The sequence below is a fragment of the Triturus cristatus genome, chromosome 4_2, assembly GCF_964204655.1.
Source record: "Triturus cristatus chromosome 4_2, aTriCri1.1, whole genome shotgun sequence".
Lineage (NCBI taxonomy): Eukaryota > Metazoa > Chordata > Amphibia > Caudata > Salamandridae > Triturus > Triturus cristatus.
This window is the reverse complement of record NC_140586.1, coordinates 817736054-817758965: the sequence shown is the minus strand read 5'-3', so window position 1 is coordinate 817758965 and position 22912 is coordinate 817736054.

Below are 22912 nucleotides of genomic sequence, written 5' to 3'. Positions count from 1 at the left end.
ATTTTTTTAAGGGCAGGCACTTGGGACCACTGCCTGCTCTTAAACATATTTCCTCACTTACTCACAAAGGGGAAGGGGTCCCCTGGGGACCCCTTCCCGTTTGCGAGTGGTTTACCACCTACTTGAAGTAGGTGGTAAACTGCATGTGTTTTGCGGCCGCAAATGGGGGTCGCAAAACACTTGTCCATGGCATGGTGACTCGCTATAAGGAAGGGACGCCCCTTCCTAATAGCGGGAGTCGCAAATGCTATTTTGCGAGTCAGTGACTCGCAAAATAGCATTTGTACCTGCCATTACCCTTTTTTGTGGTTGCAAGCGAGAGGATCTCCCGTTTGCTGCTGCAAAAAAGGGTCGTACATCTAGCCCTTAGTTCAGTATCCTATTTAGACCCTCAATCACAAAATCCTCTTTGTCAAAAAAATATATTGATTCCAGGACCCCCATACCTTTCTAACAAGCCCACAATTATTTCCACTAGTCTATTACAGATATTCTTTTCCAAAAAGAGTAAGCTAGTGACCCCATTACAATTGAGCCCCAAGCACTATTGGACCTCACTTTCACCAAACCATGGGTTTAAAAACACCACTAAAATATCCTCCTGTCAACAGTCTTGGCTATCTACCCAGGGTGATATCCTTCCCAGTACTGACCTCCAGCCTTTCTGTTTCCTGGTTTAAATGTCCTATAAGTTGACGCCTAGCTTTCAGGTTATCTAAGCCACCTTATTTATACCCATTTCTCAACCAATCTGAGAAACCTGTTCCCTCTGGTCCATTTTATGGAAGACCAATCACATCACTTGTTTCATTTAAGCCGAAATCCATGCATGTCGACCGCCCCTGCTTATGTTCAGACCCTCATTCTGGGCAATCACTGCCACGCTGGACCAAAGAGGAAACCCTGTATTATACTAGGACTAGCTATCCTCCAATCCGATGCCGACATCAGCAATTAAAGCCTCGTGTCTTTTTTTCGTGTGTGTCTTTCAGTCGCTTAAAAGCCGAGCCCTCCCTAGGATATCCGGTCACATTATCCCTAACTCTTCTTCCAACCTATCACAGGTCCGTCAGACCAGAGAGGACATCTTGTATTCTACTAAGACTAGCTATCCTCCAATCCGATGCCAGTATCAATAATTTGAATCTTCAATGTCTTTTTTTGTGTGTCTTTAAGTCTACCTTTTCCTCCAGCCAATCACAGATCCGCCAGACCAGAGAGGACACCCTGTATTCTACTAAGACTAGCTATCCTTCAATCCGATGCTGGCATCAATAATTTGAATATCAAGTGTCTTTTTTTGTGTTCATCTTTAAGTCTACCTTTTCCTCCAGCCAATCACAGGTCCACCAGGCCAGAGAGGACACCCTGTATTCCACTAAGACTAGCTATCCTCCAATATGATGACGGCATCAACAATTTGAATCTCAGGTGTCTATTTTGTGTGTGCCTTTAAGTCTAACATTTCTTCCAGCCAATCACAGGTCCACTGGACCAGAGAGGACATCCTGTATTCTACTACGACTAGCTATCCTCCAATTCGATGCCGACATCAACAATAAATAACTATAAATAACTTGCACATATTCATATTTTTTTAGGTTTTGTTTTACAACCATAAATTCATTTTAAGTGTGTTTTTTCATTGAATTTCTAAGATTTTTTAAACCAACATTGAGGTCCTATAACCAGCGGTCACCATAACTTAATTTTAATTATATTTTTGAGGTCATGCAGAGAATTCATTCAAATTTAAAGATGGCTTCTAAAATGCACAAATGTTTGTAACCTTAGGTGCCCTCCTTCAACCTGATTGACAACACGCTGTGAGGAGGAAGCATGGAGAGGGTTTCAAGAGCAGGTAGGGCTTGTAGCTACTGCTAATCTCTATCCACTGTCTGGTTACAAGTGTGTAGCGTGATATCTCGGCAGGAGGTACCACCCTGCAAGATAACAAATTAACCAGATGCATATGGTAACTTCCCTTGAGTTTCTGTGCAAAAATTCCACCTGCTCAAAGTTGGTGGAATTTCTGTCCAAAAACCAGTCCCGGAATTAGGGTATTGCAACCAGGATAGGGACCGGTAATTCAGGTGCAAGTTATTTTCCATTCTCCATTCTCGGCAGGAGATACCACCCCGCAAGATAACAAGTTAACTAGATGGCAACTTCACTTGAGTTTCTGTGCAATAATTACGCCTGCTCAAAGCAGATGGAATTTCTGTGCAAAAACAGGCCCGAAGAGGTGCAAGTTGTTCTCCATTCTGGGCCCAAAAACTCATAATTGCATGGTTAACGGCAGGAGTAACAAACCCGGTAACTCAGCGGATTCTGTATAGTGGTCGAATTGGGCGGGATTGTAGGGGCACAACATGCCCATACTATTTGAATTTCAGGAAAATGGTTCCCCTACTTTCTGTCAAAACATAACCATCCCGGGGCGGTTAATTCCGAGAGCTGAAATGCTTCAGCTGAAATGCTTCAGCTGCAGTGTAAGGCGGTGAGTCTTCTGTGCTGTGAAACCAAAAGCAGGCAGATAGCTAAACAAGCCTTCTAGCCAGGGTGTCTGCTTACCTGAAAGAAATGTAAATTTGCACAACGGGTTAATCTTCAAATGTAAAGGGAGCTTGCATGCTGGTATTGGCTTTAATTAATGGAATCATTATACACTTCCTGATGACACAGATTTATTGTTTTTGAGATTTATTGTTTTGGAAAGGAGTTATCAGCTGAGTTGTGAAGTGTGTGCTTTTTAAAATCCCATAACACAGGTCCTGCCCCGAAAGGGCTGCAGGGGCCTGTGTTATGCCCCTAAGTATTCTCCACTGCTCCAATCAGGATTCAATCCTGTGGCTCTCTGGTTACAGGCACAGACGTCTAATAGAGGTTTCAAAAACCCACTGATTAACTTAACTTGCATTTGTTTAACATTTAAGCAGTGTGGTATTTGACTGCCTTTGATGAACAGCACAGCCTTATCCACCCGGCCCAATCGGGCTTTAGAGCCTCATATAGTTAGGAGTCAGCATTGGTGGAAGTTGCTGAAGCCATTCACGAAACCTTGGATATGGGGGGCAGGGCAGTACTGATCCTTCTGCATCTGTCTGCCGCATTTGATACAGTCCCCCACTCACTGCTCCTTGACCGTTTGCAACAGCTGGGCATCACGGACAGGAAGTGGCTCAAATCCTTTCTGGATGGCAGAACCCGGTGAGTCTGGATCCCCCCTTTCACGTCCACTACTCAAGAACTGCGGACTGGGATACCACAGGGATTCGTGTTGAGCCCGCTTTTGTTTAATATTTTATGTAGCCTCTTATTTAGTTGGCGGAGGAGTTAGGCACCAAAGTTGTCGCTTACGCTGACGATACTCAGCTTGTGTTCACCTGGAAGAAGCATGAGTCTTCTACTGCACATGTTAAAACTTGTCTTGTTGCGTTGTTCAATTGGCTCACTTCCGCCCAGCTCAAATGCAATGAAGATAAAACTGAGATCTTATTCTTCTACGCTTTTCCCCCTTTGTGCTGGCACACATTTTGGCCAGATGAGTCCCCTAAGCCTTGTCCACGGGGTCTTCCGGTCAAAAACCTTGTAATCTGGTTTGATGAAAAGCTTAGCTTCAGCAGCCAAATCAGTAAATTGACAGGTACCTGTTTTGGTACTCTGAAGCTACTTAAAATGTTTCTGCCTCTTCTCCCCATAGCTGCAAAAGAAACGGTTACTCGTGCGCTGGTCACCTCCTGTATTGACTATGCTAACACACTTTATGTTGGTCTGCTGGCTTCCTCCTGGCCAAATTACAGGTGGTCCAGAACGCCGCTGCCAGAATGCTCCTTGGCCTCCCCAAACGAACCAGTGTCAGGCAGCATTTGCATAGTCTTCATTGGCTCCCTGTGAGAGCAAGGGTTAAGGTCAAGGCCCTAGTAACAGCCCATGCGTCCTGTATGATTATGGCCCTATCTATCTTAGGAAGCGCTTTCGGTTTTATGTCCCCAGTAGACACCTGCGCTCGTCAAACATGCTAAGGGTGATTACGCCCATATTCCGCCTGAAAAGGAAAGGCCGCAGCTCCCTGGTCTATCTAGCCGCGGTGGCCTGGTACTCTCTCCCGCTAGACCTACGCAGCCTGCAGAATCCCATTCAATTTAGAAACTTTTCTTTTCAACTGAATTGATTCTCCATTTTTTTTGTTTCTTATCTATCTGTTTTACTTTAGTGTCGCGCCGGGACACTCTTCTGAGTAGCTGTGCACGCTATAAACTCTGTTAACATAGCATAACATATTTTATATGTACATACATGAAGATGAAAGACCGAACAAAGTTACAGAATTTTCTTTTTAGCCACCTCTTTGACCCCGACCCGCACCCATTGGGCACATCATCAAAGTGTCCTTACTTTTTTTAATGCACTTTGACCGCTGCCTCCTTATTTGCCCTTTAGCGTGAATAATGCACTGATTTAATTCTTTCTCCCGGTTCCACTTATTCTAACGGCTGGGGCGCATAGTACCCAAGGGGCCATTCTATGCATTCAGCATCCTCTCCTCCACTACAGATTAGCTTTGTTCTCATTAAATTAATGTTTGTGAACAGCCTCTTGCAGCTACAGAGTCCATGGTTTTGATACAATCACAATGCAATTACATAATCTCTTGTCAACTTGATCCAGTATCATCCACAGACAGCAATCCTTTACTGCCTCCATTAATCCAGCGACAACTACACTAATCCACTGCCCATGGAATCCATACAGCTTAACGCGTGCTGGATTTCATTATGACACCCTGTGAGCACTCGGGATTGAGCCTGTCAACGCAGATGGAGCAAGCCGGGGGCTATAGCCGCTTTCGTGGGGCAGCCCACACACTGAACCATCTCTATGACTCACTCTCACCTGCATCGTCATGACAATGAAGAAAAGATGGGGCGCTACCACTTTAACTTTACTTACTGGATAAATGTGGAGTAAAATCTCCAGCAGGAAGTAAAATTGACTGGCTTGTTTTCCCGTCCACCTGTGTTATGATTGGAGTGGCAGACCAATGGACAGACCGGTGTAAAGTGGAACCCCATGGGGTGGGGGGATCACTGATGTCCCCCGGAATCCTCAATCCCATGCTGGGTTTTGAGGAGAGCTGCAGTGCACGGCACACACATTGCGCACAACGCTGGCCTTAGTCTGGCCAGTTAGCGCTCTGTCGCTGCAGGTACAGAACTGGCAGATGTGGTAGGAGGGACTTATCTACATGGGCATGCTTTGGTGTGGTATGGACATGTACTGCCAATGACTACATACTTTTGTGTGATTAGCAGCCCTGTCACGCCCTACCCATAATCAGGGCAAAAGGCTTAGATAGCAGATCAGCAGTACTTTATTTGAGCCGGTAATTGCCGGTGGAAGCCACAAGCATTCATTTTTGGGGGACTCATTGGACATTTCCCAAGAGCAAGAGAAGGAGTGGATTAAAGAGGCATGAGGTTGATTCAGCACTGGCAGCCTCTGTATTCGTCACGCTGACTTTTAATAGTGCTGGTAGTGCTTCTGAACAGCGGTTTTGGGCACCTTTCACTCATTATTTTACGACTGAAGCACTGCAGGTCAGGATAGCCAAGCTCAACCAGTCTGCCCATGCATCTTCTTGACACAAAGTCCCTGCAAGATCGCAAGATTTTAATAGCTTAGTGTTAAAAGCCATCCTCATGAGAATCTTTGAGTACCAGCATTGTGTACATTGACGACAGTACACTGAGGAAATCTAGACGCAGCAACAGTATTTACAAAGGAGAGGATGTGGACTAACGGCTTGAGTGGTCGACCTCGAAGCTGGGCAACTGGGTTCGAGTCTCGGCAGGGACGCTCAACATCCTTTGATTCTGGGCAAATCACTTAATCTCCCTGTGCCTAACAAAATGAATGTGTCTGTCTGTAACGCAACTGGTGCTCTTGTAAAGAACTCTGATGCCTTCGGGTCAAAGTCACGCTGTATAAAAGGGTGGGTATCAGAGTGCTTTACAGGCGATGTGAAGTAAGTAAGTAAGTAAGAAATAAGAAACAAGAGAACAGCCACATACATTAGAAAGGTACAAGCTGTGTAAAATAGCTAATTCAAGGAAGTAGCCTCCATAGGACAAGTCTATAGGCAGATATACAAGATCCAACAGACACATATTAATCATGGGTAAGATCAAAAGTCAAACTGTGTGAACCTAGAGAAGAAATTTGTTTATAAATGGTGATTTCACTTCTTTTTTGAAGGATGTAATAGAAGGGATCAGTCTGATTTCTGGAGTCGTTGAGTTCCAAATTGTCGGGGCAATACCCAAGAAGGCTCTGTTGCAAGTTTTCTTTGTGCGGAATATCCGCGATCTTAGCAACAATGTGCTGGTGCTTCTAGAGGATCTGCAGCAACCAGATAATTATAATGTTTGAGCTAAGTATCTTGGTGTGTTGTGCACAGCGTTGTGAGTCATGCAAGCAATTTTTTGTTGTATTCTTGCCTCATATGGTAGCCAGTTCAAGGATTTTAGATCCGGGGAGTTGTGTTTGTTTCATTTTGTTCCTGGGATGAGTCTGGCAGCAGCATTAAGAGAGACCATTAGAGGCGCCAGCTTGGACCTAGGAAGATCAGAGACCAAATAATAATGATGGGCAAATTTACAAAGAATTCACACAACACAGTCAATCAACCAAAGTCACTGCATCGTGTTATGTGAGGGGAGAGAGCAGAACAGCACCATATCTATAAAAATATGGCACTGCTTTTCTTTCTCCCTGCACTGGCAAACTTAGGCTGTCAAGTGCCAACACACACCCTTATACCATTGTGCAGTGGTGTGTGCGTAGGATTTCAAGCAGAGGTTTTGCACTAGAAGGTGACCCTTCCAGTATAAAATACTAAGGGCCTGTTTTAGATTTCGGTGGATGGGTTACTTCGTCACAATGGTGATGGATATCCCATCCTCTGAAATATAAATCCCAAAGGATATTATGGGATTTATAATTTGGCAGACGGGATATCCGTCACCGTTGTGATGGAGTAACCTGTCCACCAAAGTCTAAATCAAGTCTTAAGCTTTGACATAACTTGACAGTTTTCTAAATTTGTGTGTGTGCCTTACATTACAGCACGCCTTCAAAGTTTAAAAAACTTTTCTCTATCTAACCTCACAACCACCTCGAGGAGGCATACATTTTTGGCGCAAATCCAAGTCTACCAATGTTATTAGATACGAAATTGTGTCAAATCCCATGGATGGTTGCATGGGAACGCCCATGTACAACCCATGGCATGCCCCTTTAAGCAAAGTAGCACAAAACTATATGGCAGACTGCTGATTGTACACTCAACCCGTTGCTAGATTTTGGCAATGTCATCCTGCTGTGGTTCCTGAGGCCCATCTTGCCTTTATTGAAGTTGCCCTCCATTCAACCTCCTTCAGTTATCCAGAAGAAAGTTCAAACACCTCTCACGTGTTCTTAAGGAACTCCTCAACGAGGCAATGATCACTTCCAAGATCTACTGCCTTGGATATAAAATCATCCAATTACTGACTTGTATGGAGAATCCTCTCAAAAATGTAGGTGTTCAAAGAAGGCTCAGTAGTGAACACCCAAATCTAACACCTCTCAAGCTCTGAACCAAACTCTGGAAGTGTCACTACCTTCTGCAACTCCCTACTTGAACAGAAGAACAGAGCCCATGCTCCTCGCTGGCTGCCAGCCTTTTAGCTTTGTCAATTCTTGTTTTGTCATGTTTTTGTAAATCTTTATTTTTGAGGAGCTGTAGGACCCTTGCCAATACAAAAAATAATCATGGAAGAAAAGCAATATTATTTTTGGCCTCACAAAATACATTTTGCCATAGTAGTCTCTTGCACAGAAGGGAACTACTTCATGTGGATGTTCTGTTTACGAAAGAACAGAATGCCGACACTTACTGTGAAGTTAGCAAGTGGCTGATGTGGGCTGGCCCATTGTCCCACGCTGTGTGTGAGCTGTAGTGGGCAGAAAAAACTGTGAAAGACACAGTAACAAACCAATGGCTGAAAACAGTTGTCTGAAAGCCCCTATAAGTAAGTATATTATGTATATAATCGTAGCAAAATCTCAAGGTCCTGGCTAACGTGAGAACTAATAAGTTAATTACAAGGTGTTATTGCAGTGGACACAGCAGAAATGCCTGTATCCATTTTCATATTCCGTTGTAAACACAAGGGGCTAGTAAAATATAATTTGTTTTTCAGTCTATTGCTAATTCCTGTTTATGACTACTTCTCTATGAAATATAAATAATCTCTAGTGGTACTTCCAGTGGTCCAGTTACAAATGGTTATGGGTTTTTGGACACCTGCTAAACTGCTATGGAAAAGACTCAAACTGAATACAGTTGCATCTTGGAACTGGTTCCTTGCAAATAGTGACATTTAATAGTCTCAGCCGCTGTTTTCTTTTAACTTGTATGATTTCCATTTTTCTATGCTGTACGTGTAAAATCAAATGCCTGAAAACACACTTGGATCTATCTGCTGGAGCAAAATGATGTCCATTGCCTTCAGTTGGTATAGTTATTGAACCACTAAAATGACCTCTTTTAGTTGTACACATATTTTCCAATGTCAACATGAACTTAGAACTTAATTGTATGCATTATAAACCATGTACAATTAATCTGGATGAATTTACACCTGTTCAGCTACCTTCGAACGAGTCACACTAAAGAAGCTCAGAGACCACTATCCACAATTAATAATATTGAATTAAGCGATCTAAAGAATATTAAAACAAAATTTTTTTATATTGTATCAATCAAAAGTGCAATGATATGTATAGTTGTTTGTCATTTTGAAGGCATGATTAGGTATTCGCTGGCTTGATTATCTCAGCCCTATTTAGGCAGTTGTGAGCAGTCTATCCACTATATAAAGGCTTTGGAAAACACATATGGTAAAGGTACCATCAGGGCATGACTGGAGGGATGCTTGAAAATATCTCTCTCTTCTATTTCCCTGTGTCTCATAAAAGCACTTCTATGTTTTAGGTCGAGCCTGGGCAGCGCATGCGCTGCTCTGTGAGGCATGCTGTATTCAGGTATGGACATGAAGCTCCACCCACTCTTCGCCCATATGTTTAATTGGCTCTTGTCATTGTCATTTGTAAATGCTGGCTTCTGATTCATTAATCGGCTTGTTAGTCCCTCCTTAGTACAGCCTTTTCTTCATTTGTAACCTCCCTTGAGGACCGGCCCTTTGACTTCTGTTGTTATACGGTATGTTTTATTACCAGTCTGTGAGCCCTCTTTATTTTAAAGAGTTTCACTGCAGGCACAACATGCTTTCCTGCAATGACACTCGCTTTGCTTGCACCACTCGCAGGACGCTGCTTTCACAATGGTGGGCGCTTCTTGTATTTTATGTTCAGCGAGCCATGCGCGCTTTCACTTTCAAAGCAGCCTGGGACAATGGCGGACGCTTCTTGTTCCATAAGCGCTCTATCACTTAACCTAAAAGTACGGTTGTGCCCTATGCTACAGTGCTGGATGGGTCTTTGACTTACAGGGCAAAGGAAGTACAGATGCAGTCTATCTACAAGAATGCACCGTGTCAAAGGCCTCAGACAAATGGAGTAATATTAGCATAGCTGGAACATTAGCATCTAACGAGCTTCGGATATGGTCGGTTACCGCAACTAAAGCAGTCTCTGTAGTATGAGATGGTCTGAAACCAGATTGTGAGCAGTTTAAGATGTTATTAGACTCTAGGAACTCAGTGAGTTGAGAACTGATTATACCTTCCAAGAGCTCACCTAGTAAAGGGAGCAATGAGATTGGATGATAATTAGAGAGGTTCAACGGTGATAAATTAGGTTTGGCCTGACCATGGCCTCCTTCCAGTGGGCCATAATTATCCCAAAATTAACCAAAAGAATGAATATAGAATGTATGGAAAGTGGTAGGTGACACTTCCTGTTTACGGGGTCTCTGATAAGATAACATTTTTAGCGCCCATGTTTTGTCACCTCTGTATATGATGACCAAGTGTTTTCAAAAGTGGAACAATGGACTATGGACTTAGCTCGGACAATACTTCTTTACCCAGAACAGATTGATACAATAAATAAAATTTGAGGAGCAGTAGGTTTATTCGGCTTTTTCTTTCACCTAAGTAGTAACTGCATGATGCTGGGCTCCCATTTTAATTTGTGAAGCTACGCAAAGCCCCCCTGCATGGCTTTGAGTGGCCCCATAAATCATGAGTAAGGCAAAGCAGTGCAAATTGCTGCGTTACAACTTACTCTGCATCCAGCAGGTGTTCCATGGGCGTTGCAGTGGATTTTCCCATGCAACACCCATGGAATTTTGCACTGCCCCAGATTTACAAAGTGATGTAAATCTGGGAAAGTGTCAAATCTGTACCCCTCCCGAAGTGAGCCGTAACGAAGGGAAATATGTTTATTTTTCCTCGTTTTTTTCGTTTTCCAGGCGTGCCTCATACTGCAACACACATGGAAAGAGGAAAACACCTCGTAGGATTGTTTTTGTTCAGGAAGGTGCCCCTTCCTAAACAAAAACTTTCCTGCCAGCAATGATTGCATCCTTGCACCATAGTGCTTTGAAAATAATGGTAAACTCTCCTGGGGTCATAAATTCAATGACCCAGGAGACTTAATGTCATTTGTTTTGACATTCCAGGGGGCTAATGTGCTCTCTGTAGCCCCCTAGAACACTTATATTGATAGTTGGTGGTGCCCTTGCCCCTCTTTAGGGCGATCCAAGAACTATAATATTGAAAACAAAGGGCAATAAGCGGCCTCCCTACTTCCTATGATGAAGCAGAGGTAACCATTTTTCTTTGTTTTGTTTATATTATGGGTGCCCCGGTCCCAATCGGGAACCTCCCACAAGGCCTAGGGGGGAAGGTTATTCCTACCTTGCGCTCCTATATGTTATTTTTTTTTTTTCAGGACACTGGGACTGAGTCCCCGAGCCCTAGAATGGCTACTGTCACATCTTTGTTGAAGTGGTGGCATCCAATAAGATCTTATCACTAGATATGTTGGCTCTGCGGAACCTCCGCAGCATGAAATATACAGAAAGTTTGAACCTTAGCTTCTACAAAACTATTAAACGATCTACATCACAAAAAGCACGCTTTCTGGACAAATATGTAGCTTTTTGCCAAATTTGGAGTATTTCGTTCAGCCATTTTGACTGTAGCTGTGTCTAATTTTCCTATATACTGCATGGGAAAACACGTTTGGGACCCCCTTTTTTCTCTGCTTGACTGATATCCCTGAAACTTCCCAGGAAGGAGCTGAGGTGGACGAACTTCTTTTTTTAAACATTACTTAAAGATTTGTCAAATAATGCCAAAGTTATTAGCAAAACAAAAAATGCTTTTTCTATGGAAACTCTGACTCAAGTATAACTACACATTAGCTATATATCTATATCTATACGCAGCCTGTGCACTGCGGGGGGTCGGCTGAGCACAAGTTAGTGGCTGCAATTTATCAGTTATAGTTATCTCAAGTCACTATAACTCTTGCCCTGAGGTAACTATAACTCGCCCCCTCGCCATCCACTACTAATGACCCCACATATTACATCACTCATGACATCGTCTATGACATCACTGATAATATCAATGCAACATTTGAAATGAAATTATTGATGACAAAACTATGCATGGCGGGGGTGTGAGTTATAGTTACCATAGGGACGAGTTATAGTGATTTGAGATAACTTTAATGGTTTAATATCAGTTGTTTTGTACATTTAAAACGGCATGGTTTAGCTGCTGACATCTTCACCTAACTATAATGTCCCTTTACCCTTTGGTTTTTCCAGTGACTATATGTATACAGATACATATAATTAAGAATAATAAGTCGGTGCTTACCTGTATACAGAAGACATATGAGCAGAGGATTTGCTAATACAACATGCTTTGGTTTGTCACATGGGCAACATGCGCTGCCGCCTCTGGTGCAGGAAAGCAGGGCTCGAGCCTCGGGGTCGCGTCCACATCCTGTGATTCTGGGCAAATCACTTAATCTCCCCGTGCCTGAATGTGTAATGTAAATACGTGCTATGTAAGGCGCTCCAATACCTTCGGGTCGAGTTCGCGCTATATAAATATGCAACAACAAAAAAACAAAAAAACATTTCACTGATGCCAGTTCACACTGAGCACCTGAGGGCTGATGAAGAGCTTGGCAGACAGGATACTCGTAAATGCAGTGGACTATCCTATCTGCCAAACCGACAGTCCGCCTACCTCACTTGCAATCGGGTAGACCATAAGTATTCCGTCAACTGGGCCCCCATTGGCTCTGTCTTTGCAATACTTCCTCAGAGGGCCTGGCGGAGTAGGGGCCATCGGAAGACGCACCTAACATTTAGGGTCAACGGTGGTATGCATGTTTTTATTCATATCTGTAGGGTCAGAGAAAATAATAATGACCTCTAACTCCTAGGAGAAAACTCCAGATTGTGGTGGCTATTAGCCTTTTTTATTTTTCAAAACCAAACTCCTGCTTTGGAAGCTTGTTTTTGAAAAACAAAAACAACTTTGGAAATGTTTGACAGCCAGCCATCATGACTGATGGTATTGTTGGTCAAACATACTTTGAGAGGAACCCCCATGATGACGGATCCGTCAATGAAGGGAGATATCCATTGAGCCGATGGACATCTATAAATTTGGCTGACGGGGTGTCCGTCAGGGTGATGGAGCAAAATAATCCGCCACCCTGACAGACATTAACCTGTCTGCCAAACTCTCTGACCAAGATTGGGATGAACAATCTATTTTATACATTTTTTTCAAATGTATTGAGTAAAAATGGGTTTTAGAAATAGCTCTGAACAGGAACTCATTCAATAATCTGGTATATTAAAGTCTGTCACTGCACATGCCTTTCTTTATGTGTCTGCCGGAAAACTAAGTGCCAGGACAAACGCTGAATTGACAGCAGGAAATTGCTCATGCTACAGAAGAAATAATCCCCATCTGACACATCATTTCCTTGCCAACTTGTGTATGACTAGTGAGAGGCACGTATTTCTCTGTCTCTCTGGAATGGCTGGGTCTACAGCCTCAGGCGATGCCCATCTGACAGCTGGGGGTGGCTGGGTTGCAAAGGCGATGCCCATCTGACAGCTGGGGGTGGCTGGGTTGCAAAGGCGATGCTCAGGGTTGCAAAGGCGATGCTCATCTGACGGCTGGTGGTGGCTGGGTTGCAAAGACGATGCTGAGGGTTGCAAAGGCGATGCTCATCTGACGGCTGGTGGTGGCTGGGTTGCAAAGACGATGCCCATCTGACAGCGGCGGGTGGCTGGGTTGCAAAGGCGATGCTCAGGGTTGCAAAGGCGATGCTCATCTGATGGCTGGTGGTGGCTGGGTTGCAAAGACGATGCTGAGGGTTGCAAAGGCGATGCTCATCTGACGGCTGGTGGTGGCTGGGTTGCAAAGACGATGCTGAGGGTTGCAAAGGCGATGCTCATCTGACGGCTGGTGGTGGCTGGGTTGCAAAGGCGATGCCCATCTGACAGCTGGGGGAGGCTGGGTTGCAAAGGCGATGCTCAGGGTTGCAAAGGCGATGCTCATCTGACGGCTGGTGGTGGCTGGGTTGCAAAGACGATGCTGAGGGTTGCAAAGGCGATGCTCATCTGATGGCTGGTGGTGGCTGGGTTGCAAAGACGATGCCCATCTGACAGCTGGGGGTGGCTGGGTTGCAAAGGCAATGCTCAGGGTTGCAAAGGCGATGCTCATCTGACGGCTGGTGGTGGCTGGGTTGCAAAGACGATGCTGAGGGTTGCAAAGGCGATGCTCATCTGACGGCTGGTGGTGGCTGGGTTGCAAAGACGATGCTGAGGGTTTCAAAGGCGATGCTCATCTGACGGCTGGTGGTGGCTGGGTTGCAAAGACGATGCCCATCTGACAGCTGGTGGTGGCTGGGTTGCAAAGGCGATGCTCAGGGTTGAAAAGGCGATGCTCATCTGACAGCTGGTGGTGGCTGGGTTGCAAAGGCGATGCTCAGGGTTGCAAAGGCGATGCTCATCTGACGGCTGGTGGTGGCTGGGTTGCAAAGACGATGCCCATCTGACAGCTGGGGGTGGCTGGGTTGCAAAGGCGATGCTTAGGGTTGCAAAGGCGATGCTCATCTGACGGCTGGTGGTGGCTGGGTTGCAAAGACGATGCTGAGGGTTGCAAAGGCGATGCTCATCTGACGGCTGGTGGTGGCTGGGTTGCAAAGACGATGCTGAGGGTTGCAAAGGCGATGCTCATCTGACGGCTGGTGGTGGCTGGGTTGCAAAGGCGATGCCCATCTGACAGCTGGGGGTGGCTGGGTTGCAAAGGCGATGCTCAGGGTTGCAAAGGCGATGCTCATCTGACGGCTTGTGGTGGCTGGGTTGCAAAGACGATGCTGAGGGTTGCAAAGGCGATGCTCATCTGACGGCTGGTGGTGGCTGGGTTGCAAAGACGATGCCCATCTGACAGCTGGGGGTGGCTGGGTTGCAAAGGCGATGCTCAGGGTTGCAAAGGCGATGCTCTTCTGACGGCTGGTGGTGGCTGGGTTGCAAAGACGATGCTGAGGGTTGCAAAGGCGATGCTCATCTGACGGCTGGTGGTGGCTGGGTTGCAAAGACGATGCTGAGGGTTGCAAAGGCGATGCTCATCTGACGGCTGGTGGTGGCTGGGTTGCAAAGACGATGCCCATCTGACAGCTGGTGGTGGCTGGGTTGCAAAGGCGATGCTCAGGGTTGCAAAGGCGATGCTCATCTGACGGCTGGTGGTGGCTGGGTTGCAAAGGCGATGCTCAGGGTTGCAAAGGCGATGCTCATCTGACGGCTGGTGGTGGCTGGGTTGCAAAGACGATGCCCATCTGACAGCTGGTGGTGGCTGGGTTGCAAAGACGGGCACCACTTATGAAAACATCAAGGTTGCAAAGGTGACTCAGCCGATCTATGAATGACATCTTAGAGGTGCTAAGTTTATGCTCAGTGACGCAGGTGTAGTGACTATTCACAGCACTACTTAAGCTATGCTTCTAAGGACCACATTCATCACTATCCGGATTTTGCACATGAACTGCAATTACATCTTTTGCAACTTTAGAAAGAAAAAATTTCAGAATGTGTGCAGGGAAACATTGCAACATTCCGAGTGCTGCAGCCCAGAATATAGTCAAACATACGGTGACACTGGGGCCCTTATGTATCACCTCATTTCCCCTATCGACACGGAAAAACAGATTTACTAACACTTTTATAGGATTCTCTGGTCAATGTACTTGTGGCACGCGCAGTGCACGAGCTGTTCTCGTGCCAGCTGGTGCCATTATAATGTTGTCAGAATGTAATGCTTGGCAGTTGGTCTTCTGCCATTTATTCAGTAGCTTTTCTCCACAGCTGGGGACTGCTGTAGGGTTACACTTACCTTCATATTACCTGCTTTGTTCGTATATTCATTTCAACTTTGCACCCGGTTTGCATCATGAAAGTGACACAAACCTGGGCAAACTGTTCCGATGGAATTTACTTTCCAGCCAGTGGCGGCTGGTTATTTTTCAAAGTGGTGCAACATAAAAGTTAGGGACGAAATAGACTTTGACTGAGTACAAAGTGAGTGAGCCCGATTGATATAAGGAGGAATTTTGAAAATAAGGAAGGGCAAAAAGTGAATTTTAATGCATTTTTGGGTGGATTTGAGCTTTCAGGTGAAAACCTGAAAGAGTGGCCTATATCTTGCAGTGTTAAATATTTTCAACAGTTGCCACCTGCCTTGTCGCTTGCAGAACTCACATGAACCCTCTTTGCTATTGTATGATAAGTCAAAGATATAAATAGACTGCACACAGATCTCACCCACAAGGACAATAATCACCATAGGTATTTCACTGCTAGTACAAGGTGAAACTAACATGCTGGGGGCACACAGATATCTTTAGCAGAGGGGGCGTGGCTTGAGCCCGACTAAGATGGCTGCACACTGAGTGCGCTCTGATAGCCATCTGCAATCTCTCCATCTAAATCCGACACAATCTGTTCAAAAGTGGAGCTCTGAGGGGTGTCCAGCTCAAAATGGAGCGCTAGCGTGGAGAGGGAAGAAGTCTGCGATCGCACTACAGGATGGTGCCGACCGCGCCCTGAGAGGAGCCACCTGCAAAGCAAATACCCGGAGCGGACCTGCAAGACTTAGCCCTCAAGAGACGGTGGCCGCTAGGCCCACGCAGGTAGATCAAGCGGCGACCCGAGCACTACAGCAGACCAGGCGAGTGCGCGTAACTGCCTGTGACACAGCCAACAGACTAACAGTAGCCCTGAAGACTATTATTCACATAGACCAGTCGGGCTTCATGCAGCGTAGGAGTACCCACCACAACTTACTTTACGGAGTCCTACATATGACGGCACCCCCGCATCTCTCCAATCGGCATTGATGGCATTAGATGCCTCAATGGCTTTTGATAGAATAGAATGGGCCTATTTATTTGCAGTACTAACCAAGCTGGGCTTCGGCCCAAAATTCTGTAGCTGGGTAAAACTGCTATATCACGACCCGCTCGCACAGGTGAGAGTCAATGGGGCACTATTGCACCATTTCTGGCTTGGGAGGGGAACCAGGCAGGGCTGCCACCTGTCACCACTATTATTTGCTATGGCAATGGAGCCAATGGCACATTGGATTAGAAGAGACCTGATAATATGGAGTATTCGGGCGCCGGGAGGCTGGGAGGAGCGCATCTCCCTTTAAGCAGACAACATACTTCTATACTTATCGAGACCCTACTTCTCCATAGCTCGAGTGCTCCACATTTTTGAGTTATTTGGTAGCTACTCTGGCTTCACTATAAACGGCACAAAATCGATTGTTCTACCCCTAGCGGGACCCCCTACGAGACTGCTGTCAAACTGAGCGGCCCCTGTGGTAGAGGGAGGTTTTAAGTATCAAGGTCTATACATAACCTGAAACTCTCAGTCATTCCTACAGAAAAATCTCTATCCCTTATTACAAAGATTCTGCGCAGATACGAGACATTGGCGCGTTCTCCCTCTTTGATGGGAAGAGCAAAACTGTACAAAATGATGACTCTGCTGCGCCTCCTCTACGTGTTATAGAACACACCCTACCCGGTCCGGGCCGCCTTTTTAGACAGATAGCTCAGGAACTCTGTATCTTAATATGGCAGGGAGGAACACCTAGAATAGCGTTGAATACATTGCAAAGAGGAGTCTATGACGGTGGGCTTGCGATCCCCGATGCTAGACTGTACTATTGGGCCTCACAGCTGATGGTTATAAATGAGTGGATTTATACTGAAAGAGAAGAACCGGCCTACAAAATGGATAGAGAAGCAATGCCCAACGGGAATCATGAAGCTCTTCTATATGCCCAAAGGTCCCCACGGGATCTTCCGGCTCATACGGCAACAACAATAGAATGCTGGTCTGAAGCGAACAAATATTTAGGATGGCATGGCCGTTTGACAGCGATGACACCACTGTGGGTGGGAGGCGAACTGAGGGAAGTAACAACCTTGGTAGGCTTCTCAGGTTGGAGGGCCATAGATATTGGCCATCTAGGTGACGACGCATGGAGGGGAACAGCACTGATGCCTTTCGAGGACTTGAACAACGAATTTAAACTATCACATACCCAGGTCTTCCCCTACATGCAATTTGCACACGCACTAAATAGACATATAAAACAAGGAGAGATCATCCCTGACTATTCCCCCTTGGAAGACCGACTATTACAGACCCCATACCGGACAAGGGGACCTCTACAATATATAAAAAACTAATATACAATGCACCAGACCCCATGACCTCCCTACAAGTGGCCTGGGTTGCTGATTTAGGCAACATAGAGGACGAAGAGTGGATCGATGCGTTGCAAGGCCCTAGAGAGATAGCGATTAGGTCAAGATTCAGACTGATACAACTCAGGATCCTGCACCACTCATACTACGCCCGCACACTATTGTATAGATAGGGAAAAGTACAGTTGTCGCACTGCTTAGGAGGCTGCCAGGCGGTGGGATCCTTCTTCCATATTATATTGGAATGCCCAGTAATCAATCGATTAATGGGGAGGAAGACTGGTCTAAGCACACGAGAACCTGGCTGGCCTTGGCCACTGGAGTGGCAAAATGTAACATAGCGCGCAGGTGGGGGTCGCACATCCCCCCAACGGTGGCAGAATGGGAGACCGACCTTGATTGGGGCCACCAAGCGGAAAAGATTATATATGACAGCAGGGGTTGCAAGAAAACATGTGATAAAATATGGTCTCCCTGGGAGAAATACAGAAACAAGAGCGAGGAATCAGCAGTATGTGAGTCAAACGGTATAAGCGCGGCTTGTGAATGAAGAAGACACGAGGCCAAACGGACTGTCTAATTGGTTCAGACCTAACTGCGTGGCAATTTACCAGATTTAGACTGAAATTATATTGGTGTACTGACCCTGTAACAATATAATTCGTCATTATATATTTGAACATTTGAATGTATGTGCTCATCTTTCAGTATATGTATATGAGTTTGTTTAATAAACATTTTTTTTTTTAAAGATATCTGCAGCAGATGCCTTAAACCTATTAGATGTTTTAAAACACAGTCTATGTGTGACCAATTAAGTAATCCAGAATAGGATTGTTATCAAATTTGTCCTTGTTATAAACCCGGCCAGTGTTCTGTTAGTGAAACCAACCTCACCGCATCCATGGCTGATCCCAAAAACTATTCTGCCAGTCCTGCTTAACCTTAACCCAGGCACTGGTCTCTGTTCTACTCTACAGATAAAGGCTTCACCTCTCACAGCTGGGATGAACCACTGCACTACTATGGCAGTGAGTGCACCTGAACCCATCTACCCACAGCACTGGTTTGACGGGGCATAGTGGGATCGATGTTATCTTCTTTGCTCATTTTCAAAGTGAAATACATTTAAAATTGCACTTAGATATAGAAAGTATCTTCTAAATCGTGAAACGTTTTCTTTGGTGACAAACAATGCATCATATAGGATAATTTGTAAATGCAGGAAAGGAGATTTTTAATAGAGTTCAAGTTATTTACAAAACTAATTTTTGGGACAAAAACAAATCATTTTGGGGTTCAGAAAAACTGTCCTTGGGAAGGGGACAAATGGAAATAAAACCTAGGGCCTGATTACGATATTAGCGAATGGGATACTCCATCACAAACGTGACGGATATCCAGTCCCCAAATTTCGAGGTGCCTTGCTGCGCTGCCCTACGCCAACATCCCATAAATAAGCCATGACTTTGAATGGCCTCATAGATATGGAGTAAGGCAAGTCAGCGCACATCGCTGCTGTGCCGTGCTCTCTGCTAGGAAGGTGTTGCGGTGGGTGTTCCCAGGCAACACCCATGAATTTTGAAGCTTGCCCAGATTTAGAAAACCATGTAAGCCTGGGAATGGTCCAAAACCTTACGTCTCCCCAAGAGAGGCGCAATGAGGAGAAATACCTTTGTTTCTCCTAGTTTTTTACTCTTTCCATGTGTCCTGCATTCTGTGGCACACATGGAAAGAGGAAACAGCCTCCCAGGATTGTTTTTGTGCAGGAAGGTGCTCCTTCCTGCACAAAGACAATCCTGCAGACAACACAGGCACCTTTGCACCATTGTGAAAGGGGGGCTATGTTGGGGCTTGGCTGCCGAAATGACCCCAGCGCAGGGGGAAAGGACAGGAATGCACAGTAATGGATACATATGGTGCACTCCTGCCCTTTAACATTGACGTAGGTAGCGCAGCAAGATGACTTGCTGCGCTGCCCTACGCCAAATCCCTATAAAAGAGGCCCCGAATGTCTTGATGGCTCGGCATGTACTTTGGTTTTTAGAGGCAAGCCAGATCTCTGGCTCAGCCCTCCCTTTCATTTCTTGGCTTGTGCATATCTTATAAATACCTCTATGTTGGAGCTGGTGCGGTCCAAATGCACGCATGATGCAGAAAACCAAGCATTGGAAATGCAATAGGGCTTGCATTTTTTTGAAAAGTTAAAGCTATTGACATTGTAAATGGGAATGTATTTTACCTACCAAGGGAGGAGTAAGGGACCAGCTGGGGGCTGACTACCGAAATGCTCTCTTAGGGACTGATTGGCAAAAAGTAAATCAAAGAAGCAGAGATTATTTTTAAAATAAATACGTCAGTATCAGCTGGGGGTGTATCTATTAATTGTTATGTAACTGCGAGAGGGCATGTTGATAGAATCGGGCCTGTGCTGTTTTTAGGCTCTATTGCAATGTTACACACGGGACCATGTATGCAGGATGAAGGGACTGATGGAGGCGGGGCGCTAATAAAGGAGGGCACAACACCGCTAGCTCTGCAGCACCATGGCCTGCGCTGCCCGGAAGCGTTGTACTAAAGTACGCCAGTCCCAAACCACCAATTCCACATACAGAGCCTTCACAGAGATGCTCGTATCCATAAACGTTGGGCAGAATAGCGGATTGGCTTATTGACCAAGGCCATAAATGAGACAAACGGACATCCAGGGAAGCACACACAGACACATGTGAACAGAAACAGACAAGAATTCAGATGCATAAAAAGACATAAACACAAGCCTATTGATACACATAAAATGCTAAACTAAAGCACCAGTTAGTCAGAGGAGACTTCATGCAAACCTTCTTTAAGCAGTAATCCCACACCAAAATTAAATAAAAGTACAAAGTGCACTGGTATTATGGGTAAAAAGGGCAAACAAGCAAAATACAATTTTAATACAGCGGCATACCGCAAACATTTTTATATTAAACCAATCAGTGGTGGGAATTAATAAAACTGCCAGGGTTGTATTTTCCTGGAGGTTAGAGAAGCTATGTGGCCTTTGATTAAGATGGATGGCTGCGCATGACAGGCCCACGTCTGTGCAGGAGGTGTTTATCGTCCCAGGAGAGCCGCTGAGTCTCCTGTGAAGCAGAGGGCTGACGAGTGTCCGCATTTTGCAGTCCCTTTAATAAAAGTGGCAGGGGAAGGCATTCTACTGAGCTGCTAGGGGGTGCGGCATCAAGGCTTGCCAGGGGGCACACTAGGCAGCAAGATGTTTTGAAGTTCAGTGTGTATAATGGATCGCTAAAATCACGAATGGAAAAAAAACCTTTATTCTACAAGTGTATATTAACGAGAAACCGTCTATGTGTAAAAAATAAGCACACAGGTGGGTAGCTGTGCATGCATGAATGCGTGGGTGCGAGGGTTTTGGTACAGACTGATAAAAGGGGCAACGCTAAAAACATGTTAAACAAAACAAGTGAAATGTGGTAAAAGGTGGCTATAAGGGCAAACCTGTGAAGCGTGGTCGCCGAGTGTTTGTAGGGAGGGAGGAGCGCCTGTGTAGGAGACTGCATGCACATGTACTGCATGGTCACAGGCCAAGCCCTGCGCCTACACACTTCGAACTGCACACAGGACATTATCAGTGCTGTTATGTTTCATACAGGTACCCCGATATGACTCAGGTAGTAACCAAACCTTTCACCTATATTTCCCCTGCCATTACACTACATAAGGGTTCTTGGTACTGACGTTTTACCTAGTTACGGTACTGCTTAAATGACGTGGGGTTTTCTCTGAAAACTAGCCTCATTCATTATGCAGGAGGATTCTTGGAATCTCAGCAGGACTACCATCTCTTGCATAATAACTATGTATAAGAGTCATTCCTTCCGGCATCTTAGTCCGACAAGACACAGCAAGGTAGAACCCCTGAGGGTACCACTTTGGGTATATTAACACCATATCTTTGCTAAGGCAGGGAGAGGAGAAAAAGGACTTCCATGCTGACACACTGACACAAGACGCTGAGGTTCCTGCACGCAGGTAATCCAGCTCTCAGTGGTCTGACATCCCTCGTGGGGTGTCCATCTCAAGACAAAGACGGGGTCCCACAGTCTCTCACTTCAGGTAATGGAGTTGGCTTTATCCTAGGGGGATTCTTGGCTCTACACCTACATACATGCTAGGTACACTTAGGTACATCTAGTTATGGTCGTATCATAGGAGTATGTATTATTACTGTCATGTATTTTTATACCTGCCTGTATTCATTGTTTTAGCACTATGGTAGGAATCTACCATCCTTTTACTCTGTTGGTGCTTATAATCATGTATATCTGTTTCTGTCTCATGGTTGTTTCAGCACACCTGTTTTACACTAGAATGACGCTGGTTCAATAAATGCTTATTAAAAACGACCCCACCGTTTATTCTGTGTATCTCTCTGCGACAAAGTGAGCACGAGTGACTGAGCGAAAACTACTGCACTGTTTCCATGGTCCCTGATGGGACACAGTTGTCAAATACGATAGTTGTCAAGAACTATTCTCTCCTTGGTAAGAGAAGTGTACAGTGGCACTGTGAGCTAGCGGGTATACAGGCTAACATACCTGGTGGGGGTGTCTGGAATCAGTCTGGACACCAATCCCACAGTCTATGTTGTCTAAACGTGCAGATCCTATATGTTGAGCTCGACAACCTTGCAAGCTTTGACCTTTGTTTAATGCGCAGAAGGTGCAGGCAGAGAGAGCCTTGAATGCACACTAGATGGTGTGCGTTGTGCACTCTGCACAGGACCTGAGGCCACCATCCTGGGCTGTAAGTAGAGCATAAGGAATGATGAAAGTGTATTTCATTCAAATTTCACAACATTCACTGGAAGAAGCTGCAGTTTATTATTTAGGTTAAAAAAGAATTCTCTTCCATCGACATGTCACCAGCTGCGTTAGTTAACTTCAGCTGGAGGACGGTAAGTGTTCATTCAATCCTACCCTGATAAAGTACATATTTACAATTAAAGCTAGTTACCCACTCCTAACAACCTAACCAGTACTGTGCTTATGACCTCACATGTGACATCACAAATATT